We start from the raw sequence: 19,660 nt of genomic DNA on the forward strand, positions 1-19,660 counted from the left end.
GTTGCTGTAATTGCTCACTACTCAAGCCTTGTAAAAGTAATGTAAAATCTGCTGAAAGTAGCTCAGTTGTTTTATGCTTGACACAGTGGGCTTGTTTCTGTGTCCTACAAATCTCAGGGGGCTGGCAGATCCAGCACAGGAGAGCTGCACCTTTCAGGAGTGACAGCTGGAGCCCAGATGTGATTCCCTTTGACACTCTGGGGGCAGCTGAGTAGAGCCTGCCACCTTTGCAGAGTTACCAGGAGGAAGGATATTTTCTGTTCATTGCAATGTAATAAATTATTCTGGTTTTAATGGATGCCTCGAATCTTTAGGAAAGGCTCCTCTACAGAGTGTTTTGAATAATATGAACTCAATGGCCAGATCTTATTTGCTTGTGTCAGTCGGAGTTTTATTACAATGAGAAGAGTCAACAGAATGCTGACTCAGAGAAGCTTAGAAGATCCCACTTCTGTATTTATTTCTTCTTGTAACATAACTAGAAAAAAAGGTGGGCAGTGGAGAAAAAAACCTGCATAAATCCCAGGTGCAATCCACAAATAAAGGAATTTCAGAAGAGCTCAGTTCTGGCTTTAAGTCTATTCTGCTGAAATCAGTGGTAATTTCAGCACTGAATGGCAGCCTAGTAACATCAGTCCTGAGATATCCTAGAAATCTCTTCCAGCTAGGAACATTTCAGAAAGCACCTCTTACAATATAGTGTTTAATCATAGAATCATAGAATCACAGAATTGGCTGGGTTGGAAGGGACCTCAGAGATTATCAAGTCCAACCCTTGACCCACCTCTGCGGTTGCTAGACTGTGGCACTGAGTGCCACATCCAGTCTCTTTTTAAATATCTCCAGGGATGGAGAGTCCACCACTTCACTGGGCAGCCCATTCCAATGCTTGATCACCCTCTCTGTAAAGAAATTCTTTCTAATCTCTAACCTAAACTTCCCCTGGCACAACTTAAGACCATGCCCTCTTGTCTTGTTGAAAGTCGTCTGGGAAAAGAGACCAACCCCCACTTGGCTACAACCTCCTTTCAGGGAGCTGTAGAGAGTGATGAGGTCTCCTCTGAGCCGCCTCTTCTTCAGGCTGAACAGCCCCAGCTCCCTCAGCCTCTCTTCATAGGGTCTGTGCTCGAGTCCTTTCACCAGCCTGGTTGCCCTCCTTTGGACCTGCTCTAGGACCTCAATATCCTTCCTGAACTGAGGGGCCCAGAACTGGACACAGTACTCGAGGTGTGGCCTCACCAGCGCTGAGTACAGGGGCAGAATCACTTCCTTGGACCTGTTGGCCACGCTGTTCCTGATACAGGCCAGGATGCCATTGGCCTTCTTGGCCACCTGGGCACACTGCTGGCTCATGTTCAGCTTCCTGTCAATCCAGACTCCCAGGTCCCTCTCTGGCTGTTCTGCAACCACTCTGTGCCCAGCCTGGAGCTGGGGTTGTTGTGGCCAAAGTGCAGGACCCGGCACTTGGCCTTGTTGAACCTCATCCTGTTGGAATCAGCCCAACTCTCCAGTCTGTCCAGGTCCCTCTGCAGAGCTCTCCTGCCTTCCAGCTGATCCACACTTCCCCCCAGCTTAGTGTCATCTGCAAATTTGCTGATGATGGACTCAATCCCTTCATCTAAATCATCAATGAAGATATTAAACAGAACTGGGCCCAACACTGATCCCTGGGGGACACCACTAGTGACCAGCCACCAACTGGATCAGCACTATTCAGCACCACTCTCTGGGCCCGGCCCTCCAGCCAGTTCTTAACCCAGCACAGGGTGCTCCTGTCCAAGCTGCGGGCTGACAGCTTTTTCAGGAGAATCTTAACATCACATTAAGTTAATTAATTTTTGTATTCCATTGAAAAGTTTCAGTTGATTTAAATTAAGGACAGCCTCATTTTCCTACAGGCAGTATGCATCTCAAGGCCTTTCTGAGACTGCTGGTTGGCAATTTTCAAAAACTGCCCTTTCTTTTGTTGCATTTCAAGGCAGCAGAATCATATTTAAATAAATGCTTCATGACATTGGTTACCCATGACTTTAATCTCTTTTACTTTACCTTTGACACCAGAATATTGATGCTTTTCACCTAAATATAACGTTTTCACTGTTTATTCTTCCATTATTCCCATTAATTTTTTCTTCTTGTCCTCCATCCTGTTCTTTCTTCTTCCTCCTGTTTTTATTATTTAACTTTTCATCTGGATGCACTTTTCCTGCACAAGTTATCACTGCATAAGACTGAATACTGGGAAGTGGAAAAGCTACTGCTGAGTAACATTTGAATTACATCTGCTGTGGTGTGACAGACCATCTGCATGAATTAATTACCAGCTTACTTGATCTTTTTCATTTACTATACTGGAATTATGTTTGTCCTTGTGCTTACATGGCCACAGAGCTATCACAAAGCATTGAAAGCCTACAGCCCAGGACACCTGTAGCAACACACTCGTCTGCTAGTGTATTTATTCATGCTTTCCTTCTTTTCCCCATTGACCAGACACATACCTCAGCTTCCAAAGTTTGCTCTTAGTGTCCTCTTTTGCTTTTGGCACTTGACTGCTGCTACTTTCTAGGAACAAAGCCTCTTTGATGATTATGTCATTCATCAGTTACCAGGAACAGGACATCAGTGAGCATGCTTTTGGGGTCATGTAATTTGCAGGAGGAAAATAAATGCCATTGTGTAAGTGACTGCATGATGGAAGATGGGGAACCAAAAGTGGAATGAATGTAGTTCTTGAGACATAGTTACAGTTAGGAGGCTGGAATTCCTTGAAAATGGGCCCTACCAATACCTCCTTTCAGCTTGCTCTAACCATTTTTAGTTATTATTGCCTTTTGGCCACAAGGAAGCTGCTTAAAAAAAAAAAAAAATTTTCCCTGCTGCATGCTTGTAGCTTTTTATGCATTGTAATGCAGTGATATGAGAAACTTTTTAGCATATGATGGGTTGGCCCACAGTTGGGTTTGATGTCCACACCACTCTGGATTCACCAAGGACTTTGGCATCTCTAATGTCCTGTAGTTCTGTTACAAATCTTATAAGAAATCATCCTTTTTTATTTGTTTTGAACATGTGCCTGGTAGCTCGGTTTGTTAATTCTTATGCTGCAGTGTTGGCCTCCTCCTTGCCCTTCCCTGTTTTGGACTTTTTTTTGTATCTCTTTCAGTCATCTCCTTTCCAAGCTGTAGTGTCATGGTCTACGTAACAATGGCCTATATGTAAGCCATTTGTACTTTTGACTATTTTGTTTTTCTCTGAATCTTCTACAAGTCGAAGGTAAACTTTTAAAGTCTACGGAGGGAAAGGGAGAAAGGGCTATATATTAGTTTCTACATACTGTTGTATTGCCACTGAATTAATACAGTTGCATTATGGTTGTTTTCTTTTGTTGTTTGCCCACCCACCTGTGCCTTCCTAAGCACTACGTGCTGGTCAGTTTACTGCTGCTGAAAACTGAGTGGAGATTTTCACATCACCAAAATTTACAGCAGCAAGTGATCACTTTAAAATTGTCTGAAGCCCATCATTGAACAGTTGGCATTTTTTCATCTCCATAGACATCATCCTACATTTCTCTCATTAAATATTACTTGCTATTTATCATTTAATGTTCAGTATTATATTTTCTTCCATCAGTTCTTCAGTCTGCCCTCATCTTTACTACTTGTGGTTTGGTGTTAGAGACAGTGTTGTCACATCACGACTTATCCCCATTCTAGGTAATATTTGAACATGCTGAACAGCACTAGACTTCTTATAGATGGATGCTTTAGGTCTCCTTTGCTCATTTCTTTCTTGGAATTACAGCAAACTTTCTCTTTATTCTTATTCTTAATATCCTATCTTCAATTATTTTAAGCAGTGCAAGGACCTCTATTTTTCTTTTTCTCCCATGCAGCTTTATTTCTTTTAGAGATTTTGGGTAAAAGGGCTATCAGAATGATTTGTGGAAATATCTGGCTAACAAGTGGATCTTTTCTGTCTGTTTTCAGTGACTTGTCCAAAAAAACTGTGATTAAGACATGGCTTTCCTTTTTATACTGAAGTGCTATCTCCTGCTCAACATGTCAGAAGTTGACATACATTTATTTTTCCTTGCAGTCCAATAGCTGCCTAGTGTGAACTCCGTGTATACTGATCTGTATTTTTAAGTTTACCACCTTCCTTTGATACTGAGACAACTTGAAGCAGGTGTTTGTCCATTATTATAAGTTCATATATTTCATACGTACGTTCCTTCAGAACTGTTGATGGGATACACTCCAGTGGAATAATCTGTTAGAGCTCTTTGTCTTTTTGTTCCTATCTTCTCTAGATTCAAGACAGGTCCTCTCATGTATCTCTCTAAAGAGGGTGTCTGGCCTGGTACCTTCTCCAGTCTCCTCTACCATGGGTACAAAAACAATTTTTTTTGTGTCATCTTCTCCTGCCAGCTCCTAGGCAGAGGCTTCTCCCCCCCAGCCTTGACCTCTCCCCACTGAGGTGCCTCAAGCCCCTCACTGCTGGGGCTGCCCAGATCCTTGGGCAGTCCCCACAACTCCTGGTGCCCAGCCCATAGGAAGCTGCTGGTCCCTGCAGCCCTCTGACACCTTACATACTTGGACACAACTTGAAGCTTTTAGAAGGATGCCATTTTTTTTATTAATCACCTTCATCATCCTGTTCTGATCCCACAGCATCCCACAGCTGCCTTATGTGGGTTTCCACATCTTTTTTGACAGCATTTCTTTTGAGTTTTTAAAAGTTGTCTTTAATCAGTCTCTGTGCCACCTGTAAAGATGTGACTCTTGTAGTGGTCCCTTTTTTCTTCATTGTAACAAGCTTACTCATTTTTATTCAGTGACCCTCTTTGAAACAGTGGTGGGATTTTTTGGGGGTTGGTTTTCTTTTTTTTTTTTTTTTTGCCCCTTCAAGGACATAAATGCTAGCCTACATCAAAGCAGTTATTGACCGTAGCTAGAAATTTACTTTTGGTCATACTTGTACAAGACAGAAAGAAATATCTAATGACCCTTATATTTATCTGCAAATCTTACAGGGACATTTTCCAGTCTTAAAAAGGTGCTCTGTTGCTTCGGTGTTTTTAGGGAAGTGGTTCAGAACTTGCTTTTTGTTTATATCCTCTGTCTTTCTCAGTGTCATCTTCCGTGGCTATTGAGTCGCTGGGTTATTTAACATGAATGGACTGTTAACTTTCAGATAGATCTGTTACTCAGCAGCAGTCATTTTTATGAAAAAAAGCTGAATCTTTGACCTTGCCTAGTAATCTGAAGTAGTCTGTGTGAAAATACAGCATAGCTGAAGACCTGATTGTGCATTTGTGTCCATGGGGAAACCAGCCTCTAGGTAAGAGTTTTCTTTCCATAATTCTATGTAGCCCTGAGTGGAGAACCAACGAGCTGATAACAGATGTGTGAGCAGGGTCCTCTAGAGAGGCCTCGTAATCAGGTCACTGGACAGGTTCTCTGTGAAGAAATAGGTCATAAAGGACATAAAACTCTCTTCTTTACAGAAGACACAATAAATTAAGTCATGCCAAATGACAGTTTTAGGGTAGGGACCTCTACAAGAATCTAGTTGTCTTATGGACATGTAGTTTGTCACAATTGTCTCTAGCTACTGATGGTGGTCATACCAATACTGAACCAATGTCATAAGCAGTGTAAACAGTCTTGAGGTGCCCAAGCTGAGGATGTGGTAAAGCCATGGTAGCCCCATGCTGATGAGAGAGAGAGTAACCCACTGTCCAGGCAAAGTGAGAAAAATGTACTTAGCAGGTATGTGAACAGTCAGCTACTGGAGATGACAGCAACCTGTGAGACAATTACTTGTCTTCGTTTTCATGGTGATTCTTTTGGGAGGAAATGGCCATAATGGGTTGTCTTAGAACCTTTTCTTTTTTGGAATTTTTTTTGCTTCTTCCATTTTCCCCACAGTTTGTTTGGCGTATTTATCTGCTTGTTTTCCTGTTTTTCTTTTGGTCTTTAGGAGCTTAAAAGGTGTGTGTGTCATGTTTTCTGGCAGTTTGTTTATTTCTTTGTGAATTCTGATGGATGAAGAGGGTTCTGCATTGCTGGGGAACATGGAGTTTTACTGTTCTGTATTTCTCTTCCCTTGGAAGTTGTTTGTATGGCTCTTCAATTTTTTATATCTTGTTTTTGTTGGGTTTTCAATTTATTTATTTAGATGGGATTTTTGTGAGTGGGGAAAAAACAGGAGGAGTTAGAGCTTGGCATGCATATGCAGAACTATGGTGCCATTACAATAAACTGCCAAGTAGGACAGCACCTTGAATTGTGGGAGTTCAGTGGTGGATGGAAGCAGTCTGCAGAAGAGTTTGGGAGACAAGAGGTAGGAGGGTTGTCATTTGGGTGAATGAGCAGTTGGAATACTTGGAGCTCTAATGTGTGAAGCTTTTGATTCAATATAAGTGAAAACTTTGTCAATGAAAGGACAATTCTTCAGAAGAACAGGGTGCCTAGAGAAGCCAGGTTGTAGAATTGCCTTTTTTGAAAGTTTGGAAGATGCATCTGGCTGATTTACTAAGTGACCCACTCTAAATTCAGCGGCTGCTTTATGCAGGAGTTAGGACTAGACAACCACCTCATGTGTGTGAATGAGTCTGTGATACGGTGTGTGCATCATGGGTCAGGTGCTCTTTAACTTTGGGTGTAACTGATTCATAACTCTGTACATAGATATCTAGAGCAAACTAGATATGTCAGACAAGATGTTCACCATATATCTCTCTTAAAACATAAAGCTTTTTAAAGTTGTTGCTTGTACATTCTCATCTGATGCTATTCCTGAATCCCTTCTGGTCATGCAATAGCAGAAAATAGGAGGAAAAAAATTGTCATTTTGGAAATATTTCACAGAATTGCAGTGCCATTGTGTTTGTGATATTGTAGATCAAAGTATTAAGGAATAGTTCATTGCTTTCAGTTTTGTTTATATCCTTCTCCCCCAATTACAATAGGCCACTGCAATTTATTAGGAAAATTCAAGAAGGTGAAGGTAGTTCCTCACTGAGCTGTCTTAAAATATATTATATGTTTTCAGAAGAAAGACAGACATTCCTGAAGATAAAGTAAGGCATAATATTGGTGCATGTTGGATAAATTGCTCTGAAATGTCCATGAATATAATATTGGTGTCATGCATACTTATAAGATTAGTGTCAACATGGGTTATCTATAATGTAAGTGCAAGTTAGACCTGCCCCAGGGATGGTTTAGTCTGTATAACCAACTCTTCAGACAATACACTTGTAGAGGCTTTGGAAAGGAAGACTGAGGAGGGGTGATTTTTTCCCTTTGCTCCAGGCTTCCCAGTTAGTTGTACTGTCTCCATTTTCTCCAGTAGGCCTTGAAAAGTGCAGCTACCTGTTAATCTGCAGGATAAATAAGGCCTAAATGATACACTTTCCCTCCCGAGCCCTTCCACCACAAGAGGAATTCTATGTAACCTGCACATCAATTATACAGTGAATGGGACCTGTTGGAATAGATGATACAATTAGTCCATGTCCTATTTTTTTTCTGTCACTGGCCAATTTCCAAAGCATTAAATACTGAACTTCTAATGCTGTTCTGCAAATTTTATTATTTTCCTTAGCCTATTTCTTTGCACAGTTTCATGTTGGGTTTAATTTAATATAGATATTTTGATTAGCAAATTCTATGTTGTGAAAATTTAAGATTATTTAAGTGGTATAAAGTATAATGTGACATTTTTAAACTACATAACATTTGCTGAACATTTTGGAGAATATATATCTGGGGAAGGTTGACAGCTCAAGAAGCATTCAGGAATTCATTATTTTCTCTGTGCCAGGTAAAAAAAAGAGGCTTGCTTCTCCCATCACTTCTGTTTGGACCCAGTGATTATGTAACAAAATTCAGTCTTCATTTGTCTAAGTAGTAATGTAGAGTAGCAGGTAAAAATTGGCTAATGAGATCAAAGTGGTGTATGAAAGTCTTTTCATAGGGTCATTTAACTTTGGAATGATTATAAAACATAACTACTAATTTATTTTGCATGTTCTTGTTAATCATAATGGCATTCAGTAGTGCTCATCTGGTTATGAGCTTCTGAGTATTTCTCTGTCGCAGGAAGTGTCTAACTCTTGGATTCAGGAAGAAGAAGAGTATTTTTTTTATATTTGTAGTTTTGTAATTTACATAATACTCTTTGAAAGTGAATATATTTGGTTGTGTAAATTAATGTCTTGAAGTAGCTTAAATATAACTAAAATGCATAGTCCTAACTATGAAGTAAAACATTTCAGTTTCATTGTTTTAGAAGATAGCGTGTAAATGATGTGTTTTAAACTAAAATTTGTGGTGTCCTGTTGACATAGTGCAATTTAAGTCTTTCTCAGAAGTACTGTTATGAATGAAGGTTCCTTTTGTTTTTAATGACATGGAAATGGGAGGGCTGTGTGATGGAACGGTGAACACTGTGGATACCAGTGAATGTATGTATATATTCCTTTAAAACAGTAGCCAGTCTCTGGAGCAAGTAATTCTGGCTTTACTGAAACCAACTGTTTCTTTGGCCCAGTCTTCTTAACCAAAACAAGTTTCTAAATCTAAGTACACCTTTCACAGGTGGCCCTGTTCTAAAATATTCCTGAATGCTTTGGAGAGTAATGCTTTAGTTCAATGTTTTGTACAAATACCCACTCGAAGAAGTAAAGCACATTTTGAACCATTTTTGCTGTACCAAAAATGTGAACAAGTTGGTCTTACTTGTAGAGACATGAGAATGGCAGTTGATCTATAAAAAGGTAGAGCCACCTAAGAGCTGTAGTGCTTTTTGGTGGGGTTATTTAAATTTTTAAAAAGAATAAATGAATAAGAACGTCAAAATGTTGTCCTAGAGGCAGTGCTCCAACATAGAGCAGGTGAATTTATCCTAATGATCTGTGATCTAAATGTAAATTGAGCTAAGGGATGAATGCAACAAATAAATGAATCAGCTACAGGGAATGGTTTGTGGCACACGGGCACTGTATTTGTTTATTTAAGTCAAGTTTCAAAGGAACATCTTAATCTAGGAACGAATTTGGTTTTCATTTTGAATTAAGTTATTTTTATATTCTAGTGATTTCAGAAACAACTGTGACAATTCACATAAGTAAGAGCAAAGTTCTGTTAGTTGTGCTTACAATGAATAATTCTTTATTATGTAAAATGTTTAGTGCAGCACAGCATGACAAAATACTACCATCTGTATAGTTTTGTCAGTGTTGAAAGTGGATCTATCACCTATCTAGCTTCTGTGCTAAGTGGGTAGTCATAATTGTTACACATTTTATCATTTGGAGAAAAAAAAAAAATTAGAATTCCTCTAAACCTATATTTAATCATTACATATCTTCTTAATTCAGACTCTGACCAATGCACTTTTCCTTTCTGAGATATTACAGAAGTTTGTGGCTTTGCTTGTTTGTCTCAAATTTTCAGATCCTGAATTGGAAGTCAATGACCAGTGGCATTCCAGTTCAGTTATATTCTGCTGTTCACATGATGAGTGTGTTCCTGCCTGAGTAAATAATACTACACTGAGCTGCCAGGGTTGCATGAACTTTCATCTACTGCAACTGCATTTAAAGATAAATTCTGTCAGGATGCTTTCAAAGCTTTGATTAGCAACTTCTAGAATTTGTTTGTAAAATTTTAAGGTTCAGGTAGAATTCAGATAGGGTTGTTAGATGTTGAAGAGTAGAAAAACATATGTCAATATAGGACAGGTAAATAATGCCATGAGAGATCTATCTGATGTTGTCCAGGGGATGAAGTGTGCTCACTCAGTTGGAGGGAAGGTTGAGAAATGTTATTGGACTAACTGGAGTGATTCAGATCCCAGTTTTAAGATGCAAACAAAAATCAAAACAATTCAGTGTTTATAAGAAAAGTAGCATTGTTTGAGAGGCAGCTGCCTTTGTGAGGTATACCACACTGGAATGTAGCATAAATGAAACAGGTTAAAGTTTCTATAAGTTTCTATAAGTAAAGATTTATACTGGTAGTAAGAAATCTGGTAGGGACAACCAACCACCTGTCTGTGGCATATCTGTCACATTTACTATGTTAGAACCTGCCCACTTCAAATACTTCTTACTGACTTCTGAAAAATTCTGGAAATTATGATAATTCAAAAAAGATAAAGATAAAATTTTAATAATGAAGTCTTACCAAGTGTAGTTGCTTTCATATTTGAATAATAATGATAAAACATTATAATAACAAATTTGTTCTAAGAAGGCTGTATCTTACCAAAATATGTCACGTTTTGATATAAGATTTCATATATCATAACTATTTTGGCTTTCTTTCTGAGCTGAGGCAAAGCATGTTGTTGAATAAGATCCAAGCTAAGAAAAATTGATTATTTGGATTTTGTGTGGCATAAGGGAAAAAAGAGAAATAAAGAATGTTGTTTGAGACTGTCATGAGTAACATGTCAATAAACAACCTGTACTGTTGAAGAAATAAGCAATATTTCTGCCTACACCTCAAGAGCACAAGAAGCCTCAGAGATTCAGGGGCATAGCTACACCTGCAATCTTTCAATAGGCAATAGGAGAGTCTCAGTTGGTTGAGCATTTCCATTCTGGCTTCAGAGTGAGCAAATGACCATCAAGCAAAGTTTCATTAACACATATTTTACTTTCCAACAACTTTTAAGAATTGCCACCCATCTTCACCTTCTCATATTTGCCTTAGGATCCTTACCTGTTTTTAACATTTTCTTCTTTTTTCTCTTTGTATTAAGAGCTCATAAGATATCCTTCTCATTTCCCAGTGCTGTCCTACTGTGCAGGGGTTTCACGTAGTGTTTGTTCCTCCAGCCTGTCATTCTTTGCTCTTCTGTCTTCACTTGCTCTACTACAGAGGCTGCCAAGCAGCTTTCAGTTTTCTAGGAACTTCGACCTTCCCAGCAGGTTTTGTTACAATCTACAAACAAAGGAAGAAGTTAGAACTGCAGCTCTTTTAAATGTCCAAACATCTTGTAACAAAGTGTGTATTAATAATGCCAGTTGGAACACTTTTTTTTTTTTTTTTAAGCTGTAAGAAAGCAGTCTTTTCTTTATAAAATTCTACATTCGTTTTACTCTTCAGTCTGCTTCTCTCTGACCTTGTCAGCAAGGGAGAATTGCCAAGAGGCACCATCGAGAGGCTGATACGATCAACTTCAGAAGTAGCAGAGCTTCAGGCATTAAGAATATGTCTATATTAGTAAACTAAACAATGCTTGGAAATATTTTCAGGTCTCTCCACAGTTCTGGTCTTTGCAAACTAACATTGTTCCAGAAAATGTGACCATCTTCATTAGATGGCTTGCATGCAGCCCCTCTGTTTCAGAGCATATGTGACCATAGTAGCATAGATGTTGTGTTACCTGGGCCAGTTGATTTCAGCAAAGAGAAGTGTGCTGAGGCCTAGATGTAATTTAGAATACTTTCTACAGATCTGGATGGTCTTAATTTCTTCTGTCTTGTCCAACATTCCCCTTTGAATGCAGTCTTGATTCTCAGCTTCAAAACAGGGTTGTGGGGGGGGTTTATTTATTTGTTTGTTCTTTTTCTTGTCTCCTTTGCTCTCCTAAAAATGTGTATAGATTTAAATTTTATTGGCCTGCTGTTTCACAGCTTCTGCTCTGTCCTTCAAATGACCCTGTGAACTTAGCAGTCGTGATATTGTGTGCAGTTCTCTGTCTGGAACAAACTACTTCAGGGAAGCCTCCCTCTTGTTTGCCTTTAAGTACTTTAATAATAAATATAGAATAAAAAAAAATATGACTTTGAGTGATGCCTGATCTGTCCCTCTACTGGAAAGTGGAAACTTGATGAACAATTATATTTCTTTGTGGACTGAAGTGAATTTACTCTAAGCTGACTACTTGTTAAGAGAATTTTTCTCAACTTCCTAGGTCTTCAACCAAAATGTTCATGTGAAAATACAAAAATTAAAAATTATAACTGCTTTGTTTTTCTTTCAGAGTACTTATGAATCAGTCTATGCACATCTGGAGCCACTTAGGGGATATGATAAAGCTAAATTCTTTTCTGTTTTTATTAAATTGTTTCTAATAGGTGTAAAAATTTCTTTTTGCCTTGTCAGGATGATGATCCTGGAATTGATTTTGGACATCACTCCAGTTCAAGGTTGAAGCAAAAAAGTCTTCGAGGTTTAGAAGAAGTAGGTGAGTAGAGGTTAAGCATCATAAATATTTGACTATTTTATTTTGTATCTTCCTTTTGTTCTAGAATTGGTTTTTCTTGTTTACCAGTCTATATTCAAGTAGCTGATCTCTGCTTGCTCTGACTTCCTGAGGTGTTTGACTGTGTTATGGCTAGGCAGCCAAGAATATTGTAAGTCATTTAGGCTTTCCCTACATGCTTTTTCTCTGCTTGAAACTCACAATATTGAGTTTTGGAATTGTTCATATTTTGATTTTTCTACAGGAGCATCAATATTTTCAAATTAAAATCTCAAAATATGCTGAACTGGCACCTGACACTGAATCTTAAAGCTCCGAATTTCAACAGGGTACAACAAACTAATTCTTTAAAATAGGAGCCAGGCCAAATTGCTTTGAAGTACACCACTGCTTCAGAAGTCAGTGTTTATTGTTTTCCAGCATGCCATGTGCAGTAACTGCTAAACTTTTAGGAAATATACCTGTATATCGAAATACTCCATAATATTGATATATCCAACTTCATAATGACTAAGAAGGGCAAGAAACAGAAGTAGTTCTAGGAGAAGTTAATGATGGTGAGAATAATTAGTGCTGAAACTATGTTTATAACAAGTATTCTAAAGTTTCACCCTCTGGGAGGAAGCACAGACCTTTTTAACCTAATTCAAAGCAGTGCAAAACAAGACTGTTCTGGTATGTGCTTCATTGTGACTGTCTTTACCCACTGGGTAATAAGAAAGGAAAATTCCTTTCTTCTGATTTAACTTCACCTTTTTCCAAGGACATAAGACACTGGTCTGAAGGCTACAGTATGAATATGGTGAAGACCATAAAAAGAAGAAAAGATACAATATTAACTTTAATGATGTTTTAAATCAAAGGATATGCAGCACTATACAGTGAAACTGGGTATTACTAACATCATATACAAATTTCTATATGGCTATGTGTTAATTTGCTGTAATATATTTGCAAAACTGCTTTTTCTTACATTACTCAATGGAGAAAACAGTGAAAAAGTCATCTTTATTTTCTTGGTAGGGATGGAGATATCATTGGATTTCTATCACACTTTTAGGTACATTAGTCTGAATTGTGTAAGTTATCTGCAGTAATACCAGGTAGTTTCTTCATAGGCGGTGTCGGTATTTTGGATAACTGGTTTGCTAGAACCCGTGTAGTACTTGTTTAGTAATTGAAATCCAGTGAGCCAACTAGACATTTTCACTTTTTAAAAGATATTTCTTTCCTGGAAATCTATGTTCTATACAAAATAAAGTCAGAAATGCAGTAATACTGACTGTATCTATAATAGTTGGCAATATCATTTTATTGAATTCCAGTATGTCTGGAACTCAAGGCATATGGAGAGAAGTAACTGTTATTTTGTTTCCTCCATTATTTTGTTCCAAAGCTTTAAGTTAAATGCAATCTATAAAAATGCTTTCTGTAAAGAAAGCCAAAATCTCTCCTGCTTTTATACCGCTGGTCTCTATTTCTTGCAGTTTGTGAAAGTGGAGAGGCAATATTTTGTAGTCCATGAGGAAATAGTAGTAAATTCTGAATGCTAGTTCTTCAGCGTGTTATTTGGAGTTGATAGTTTTTTGTGGCAGGACATGGTGTTTTGCACCGTTTGAAAACGGACTTAGTCATATAAGTAGTGGTAAAAATACATTAAAAATTGTATTAATTAATGCATTTCTAATTAACAGAAAGGAAAATTCTGTTTGTTTTCTATCTTGTCTTTCAATAGACCATTTAATTGCTTAAGAGACTTAAGGGTTGGAAAACCTGAAACCATGTTGGAAAAATATAAAAGTAGAGCAGAAAAAATGCTCCAATTTTGGACTAATTGCTTAAATGGGCACTTTTGGGGTCCATTGGTGGTACAGTCACACCTGGATTTTCTGAGTTATTTAAGCTTTGGGGGGGGGGAAAAAAAAAAACGAAGTTTTCTAAATGTGACTGTTTTCTGTGCTAGTATATTAAATTTTAATTGTGATATTAATGATTGTTAAACTGATCTAGTTCTTCTGTCCTCAGTTTGTGGAAGGGGGCGTATGTGTTCATTCGTCTTTCTTCTTGGTACTACAGGACTTTAAACAGTACGACTCATGTACATGTATATATCTATGCATTTTGTACATGTACCAAATACTCAATCCTTACATATAAATATATATATATGCTTATTTTGCACAGGGAAAACATAATCATGTTGTCAGATTAGTATATCTCGTATAGTTATCTTGCTGCTGAACTAGAACTCTCTTAAGGTCTCAATGCTGGTGATCATGTTGTTGTGAAACACTTGATGTAGAAGTCATTCCATCATCTGGATAATGGACTGGCATTAACTCTGACCACCAGGAAGGCTCTACCCTTCCACAGGTCCAGTCAGAAGGCAAACAAGTTTTGATACTGAGGTTGAAGGGAAGGAGGATATACAGCATAATGCTAAAAGCAAAGATAAGTAACTTCTTTTCCAAGAAGTAATCGGGTGGGGATTGATGGGCTTTGTCTTCAATCTGGTTTCTACCATCAAGAGTCTGGAACACAAACAATATTTTACATTTTAATGGAATTGCATGAGAACAGAGACACTGTTATAGAATTTTGAATTATCTTTCTGGGGTGATTGTGGCTAGACTGGGGGAACCCGAAGGCAACTTCTGTCAAAAAGTAGTTTACATTGATAGAATCAAATTTGTGGACTGGAACTGTGAGGTAGTAAATTTTTGCTATGATTATACAAAGTAAGAAAGTAGGGTTTTCAACTGGCCAGCTTTTCAATTCAGATGAAAATTAAATGCAGTCTTAATGGTCTGATTTGCTGGAAAGAGCACCATTACCATAATCTACTTTTTACACCCTGTATCAAATATGAACTTGCATCACTTACAACAGTTTGTATTTTGAGAGATATTTTCATGGCATCTAGGAGCGATGCCCCACATTTCTTAGAATTAGTCCTTAATGATAACATCTTCAGGAATGAGTTCTTGCTCAAACACACTGATTGTTTTCTGGTTTCCAGCAAAGAAATTTTAAAGGAAAAACTAGTTGTAATCTCATTTTTTTTCAAGTAATAGTACAAAATGAGAAGAGACGGTGTGGGTCTTAATAATTTTATGATTCTTTTTTCTCTGTGACAGGAATGAGAGAGGTGAGAACTCTTAATTTTTAACAGAACTGAATGCAGGTTTCTAAATGTGGCCTGCATGAGAACAGAGGACCATTACTGTAGTTGTCATGTAAAATAAAGTTGGAGTCTGAAACTCCTTTCTAGCTGTCAGCTTTATTAAGGAGCTACCGGTGTGTTGAACTAGGCACATGCATTATATAAGCAATGGATGGCAGTGTCAAGGGAGAACTTTCTCTCTCTTCCCTGCTGCTTTATTAGGTCTTGCTCACTCATTCACTGGTGTCTTGTCTTCCTCCAGCTTTCTGGCTGCAGCTCACAGCACAGTTGCTCTAATGTAGATTGACGCCTTTGCCAGAGGACTGATTGAAACTTGTTGCTAATGCTCACTCAACCATTTTATTGAAGATAAAGTAAATAAAATAGATTGCCATATGAGAATTCTCTGAAATCAAATGGAATAATTTGACAGGTTTAAGCCCATGAAAAAACCAAAGCACAGAAAACAGATGGGAATACTTTTTATGCACAATATACCAGGAAAAGGTGTATGATGGTTTGATGTTAATGGCTTTTACCAAAACTATAATTGCTGAAAATATCATAATTTCCAGTGGAATTTTCATTGGTGTTTAAGTTGTTGCTTCTCTCAAACAGAGGGATTTTTCTTGTAATTTCAGAGTACCTGATACATTGATTTTATTTTCTTGTTGCTTCTGATTCTTTAAGAGACTGTTGATTGTTAAGCAGTCTCAAAATATAATTATAAAATATATAATAAAAATATAATTATAAAATATAATAAATATAAAAATATAATGAAATAATATAAATAAAATAATATAAAATATAATAAAGTATAATTTAAAAGTGCAGTGTGGTACTATTTGTAAAGTAGGATCTCAACATCTTTAACTGAGAATGAGTTTATTATTTGAGAAATAACTCTGAAAAATAATACAAAATAGATTGCTACTTTTATAGGTTTTTAGTAATCATTGAGTGGCATAATTTTGGGTTTTACAAGTAAAGCTGCTAAAATAAGCTGTGGTATTTCTGAAAGTATGGGTGATAGCATACATGAAAAACATGTATGCTAAAGCTATTGTGATGAAGTACTTAGAGTAATAGTCAACAAACCCCAAGTAACCTTCACACATATTTTATAAAGAATTGATATAGATGAACAGTGTTGTATGTCTGTGTTATTTTTAGAAATAATATACATATTAAGACATAATAATAAACAAGTTAAGATGCAACAGATTTACTGTTTTTTAAGATTCCAGATTTACTGTTAGCCAGAATACACAGCTAGGTTTGGTGATGTGCACAGTGGCAGGGATGATGCTGGTCAAAATCATATTTCCAACATGATTGTGAATAAATTGTAAAAAGTATGAATGACATTTTTCCTATCCTGGTCATGTTTCTTAGAGGGAAAATTACTCTATTGTACTTAAAAAGCAGAGCACTGGCACCAGCTGTGAACTGGTGAGGTGTTTTTTCTTTTGTTGCCATGCTGATGACTGTGTGTGCCTGGCCAAACTCTTAATACTCTCACAGCAGTTCAATACTTAAAATTTCAGCACTTAAAAAGTAAAATATAGTGACTGGGATGTCAGCAAGATACTTCTTCCCATTCTATTGAAGGAAATCTCATTCATTCTGTGGTGCTCTTTCAGTTCAAGCTATAGGATAAAAGGCTCATCAACAGCTTGGAATTTCTGTGGGAGGGACTAGAGGAAGACACAACTGTGCCACAAATCTGTTTTAACCCATTCATTTTCCTTTTCTACTTGCTATGGATTACAGTTCTTTCAAAGTGTGGTCTTTTGACCACACAACATTAGTGAACAGTGAACATTAATTTAAATAGATTTTAATTATATATTTATAGTTGCTTGATAGGAGATCCAGGAAAGATTTTTTTGCTAGTTTCTGTGTTCAGGTGACACTTTTGTCCCAGAGGTTTTTATTAATTGTATTGGAAAGATGTTAAACATTACCAGTTATTGGAAGAGAACACTAAGACCTATGAGTACCCCAGCTAATTTTATCAAGAGAAAGAGAAACCTCAACAGTAGTTTATTCGAATTTCTGTAAAACTTAAGGAACCCAAATGTGGTTTCCAGTATTTCTCAGAACAACTAACTTGAACTTTTTTTTTTCAGAATGGTCTCTTATTTAACCATATTTGAAGTAATTCCAAAGGGATGATTTTCATGTTACTGTTTACTGTGCTTTCCAGTAACACAGTAAAGGAAAATATCTATATTTTTGGGATGCTTTTGGAGCTACCTTATCATATGTGACATATGTGATGAACTAGCTTTTCAATCCTTGTTTAAAAAAAAAAAAAAAAAAAAAGACAGTAAAGAAGGCCACCCAGTACAAGTAACTGCATATGGAAAAAATAACAGCAGGTATAATTCCTGAAAATAAATGGGAAGCTGAAATATGAATAGATGTTTATTTCATTGCTTTGAGAGTTAACCTCTCAAAAAAGTTGATTTTACATGAGTTTTGTATTTGTAAGTGGTGCTTGTTAACTGTCTTGGAGAGTGGTTTTTTTTGCTGGAAAATGCATTATAGGATCTAGCAGAGAAAGATGTAATGATTTTTTCTTTTCTTTTTTGTTGTGGGCACTGTTATCTAGGAACTGGACAAAGATCATTGTCTCTTAGGAACTGGACCTTGTAATTTTTAATGTAGTCTGTAAAACAGCTATTTAGTGGTAATTGCTGTCAGTCAAAGCCCTACAAGAAATAGGTTTTTACTGGTGATTTAATGAGGAAAATCACATTTAACTGCATCAGTTTTTTTTCCAAAATTCAAATGTTCACAGTTTAAATTTTGAAGTAACTTTCACTGGCTTTTTATCACGAGCTTGATAGTTGTAGAGAAGTAAAACACAATATGTTCTTGTTCATATAGTGGTTCTGGTCCTACATATGCATATAGATTTGAGTACTTATATGAAGATGCAGTAATTTATGACAGATCAAGATTTTCATCAAAGAAAATATTGGGCATGTAATCTTAGGCTGCAAAGTTACAACTGCTTGCTAGAGTTCAAACATTACATAATGGCTTCTCAAGAATAAGGTATAGGACACAGTATATTAGCATGGACAAATTATGGTTTTGTAGGTAACTACGCTAATAGGAAATGGACTTGAATTTTAATACAGTGTTGTTATTCTTGAAGGACAAGCTGAATTAAATTTTGCTTTAGATCTGCTGAAATATATATAGATGTTACTGTGCTTCTGTAGATGAATTTGCAGCCTAGCATCTTCCTCTGTTATTTTGGTGAAGTTAACTACTAAGCATTTTAAATTAGTCCAGATGGATGGTGTGATATGACAAAGACATGACCTCATGTCTTAACTGTTTTGCAACTAATTTGAAACTAGTATTTATTATCTGAACAGTACATACCACAATCAAGTTGGTGAATATTTAGCTTTCATCCTTTCTAGACGGAAACTTCTTACATGGCCACTTGCCATTATTTTTTGGTTTGTTTTCTCTTTGCTTTAAGACATATTTTCAGGACATAATACAAATCCAGTTCTCTCTTTTCTTTCCATCCATATTAAAGAATTAAAGCTATAATACACACAAAATTACTACTCAACCCAGTCAAAGACGTTTATTTTAGATTTAGGTAGGTGTGTACTTTTTATCAAATTTGATTGTTCCTACACATTTAAAAAAATAAGTTCAGGATTTTGAAGGAGGTTATTGATCTTTATATCATCATCCTCTCAGAATTTCTAAACTGGAATTTTGTCTCAGACCAGTTTCTTTCTACTGGTACAGTGGATTAAATGAATGACAGCATTGTTGGTTATTTAATTTTACAAGTAAGGCTGACAGGTTGAACTGCATTACTGAAATGGAAAAAATATTTTAAAATTATGAAAAAGTTATTTGCCTTTTCGAGCAATAGTGTTACAAGGAATGTGGAAGGCAAATATGCCCATTTGTAAATCTTTCTCCTCGCTGCAAAAATATTAGTTTCCTTGTAATAACGAAAGCACATAATTGTTTATTGAACAGGTGCTGCAGTTCTAGGTATCTTTGCTGTCAGAAATACTTTAATGCCCCTACACCAAAACTTGTGTTTGCTTGCTTTCTTCTTTCTCTTCTTCAACCTGTTATTTTCAAAAAGAAAATGAATGTGGAAAGGATCCGCAGTTGATGCAGTGGAAAATCCATAACAATTAAAACCTTGCTACTTGACTTTACAAAAAAGTTACTTAGGAATTCTCACATCATCCTTTTGCAAGCTCCTGA

The 19,660-nt window shown here is 36.8% G+C and overlaps 1 protein-coding gene across 7 annotated transcripts in view; it reads left to right on the top strand.

The window, feature by feature from the left end:
* The window catches only part of FOXP2 (forkhead box P2), a 400,866-nt gene that overhangs the window by 112,242 nt on the left and 268,964 nt on the right, over nucleotides 1–19,660 (top strand). For all 7 annotated transcript variants that reach the window (XM_071733677.1, XM_071733679.1, XM_071733672.1 and 4 more), the window contains exon 3: nucleotides 12,132–12,213. The gene's annotated coding sequence lies outside the window, so the exon portion shown is untranslated. The remainder of the gene's footprint in view (nucleotides 1–12,131; nucleotides 12,214–19,660) is intronic.

The sequence above is a fragment of the Heliangelus exortis genome, chromosome 1, assembly GCF_036169615.1.
Source record: "Heliangelus exortis chromosome 1, bHelExo1.hap1, whole genome shotgun sequence".
In the NCBI taxonomy this organism is placed as follows: Eukaryota; Metazoa; Chordata; class Aves; order Apodiformes; family Trochilidae; genus Heliangelus; species Heliangelus exortis.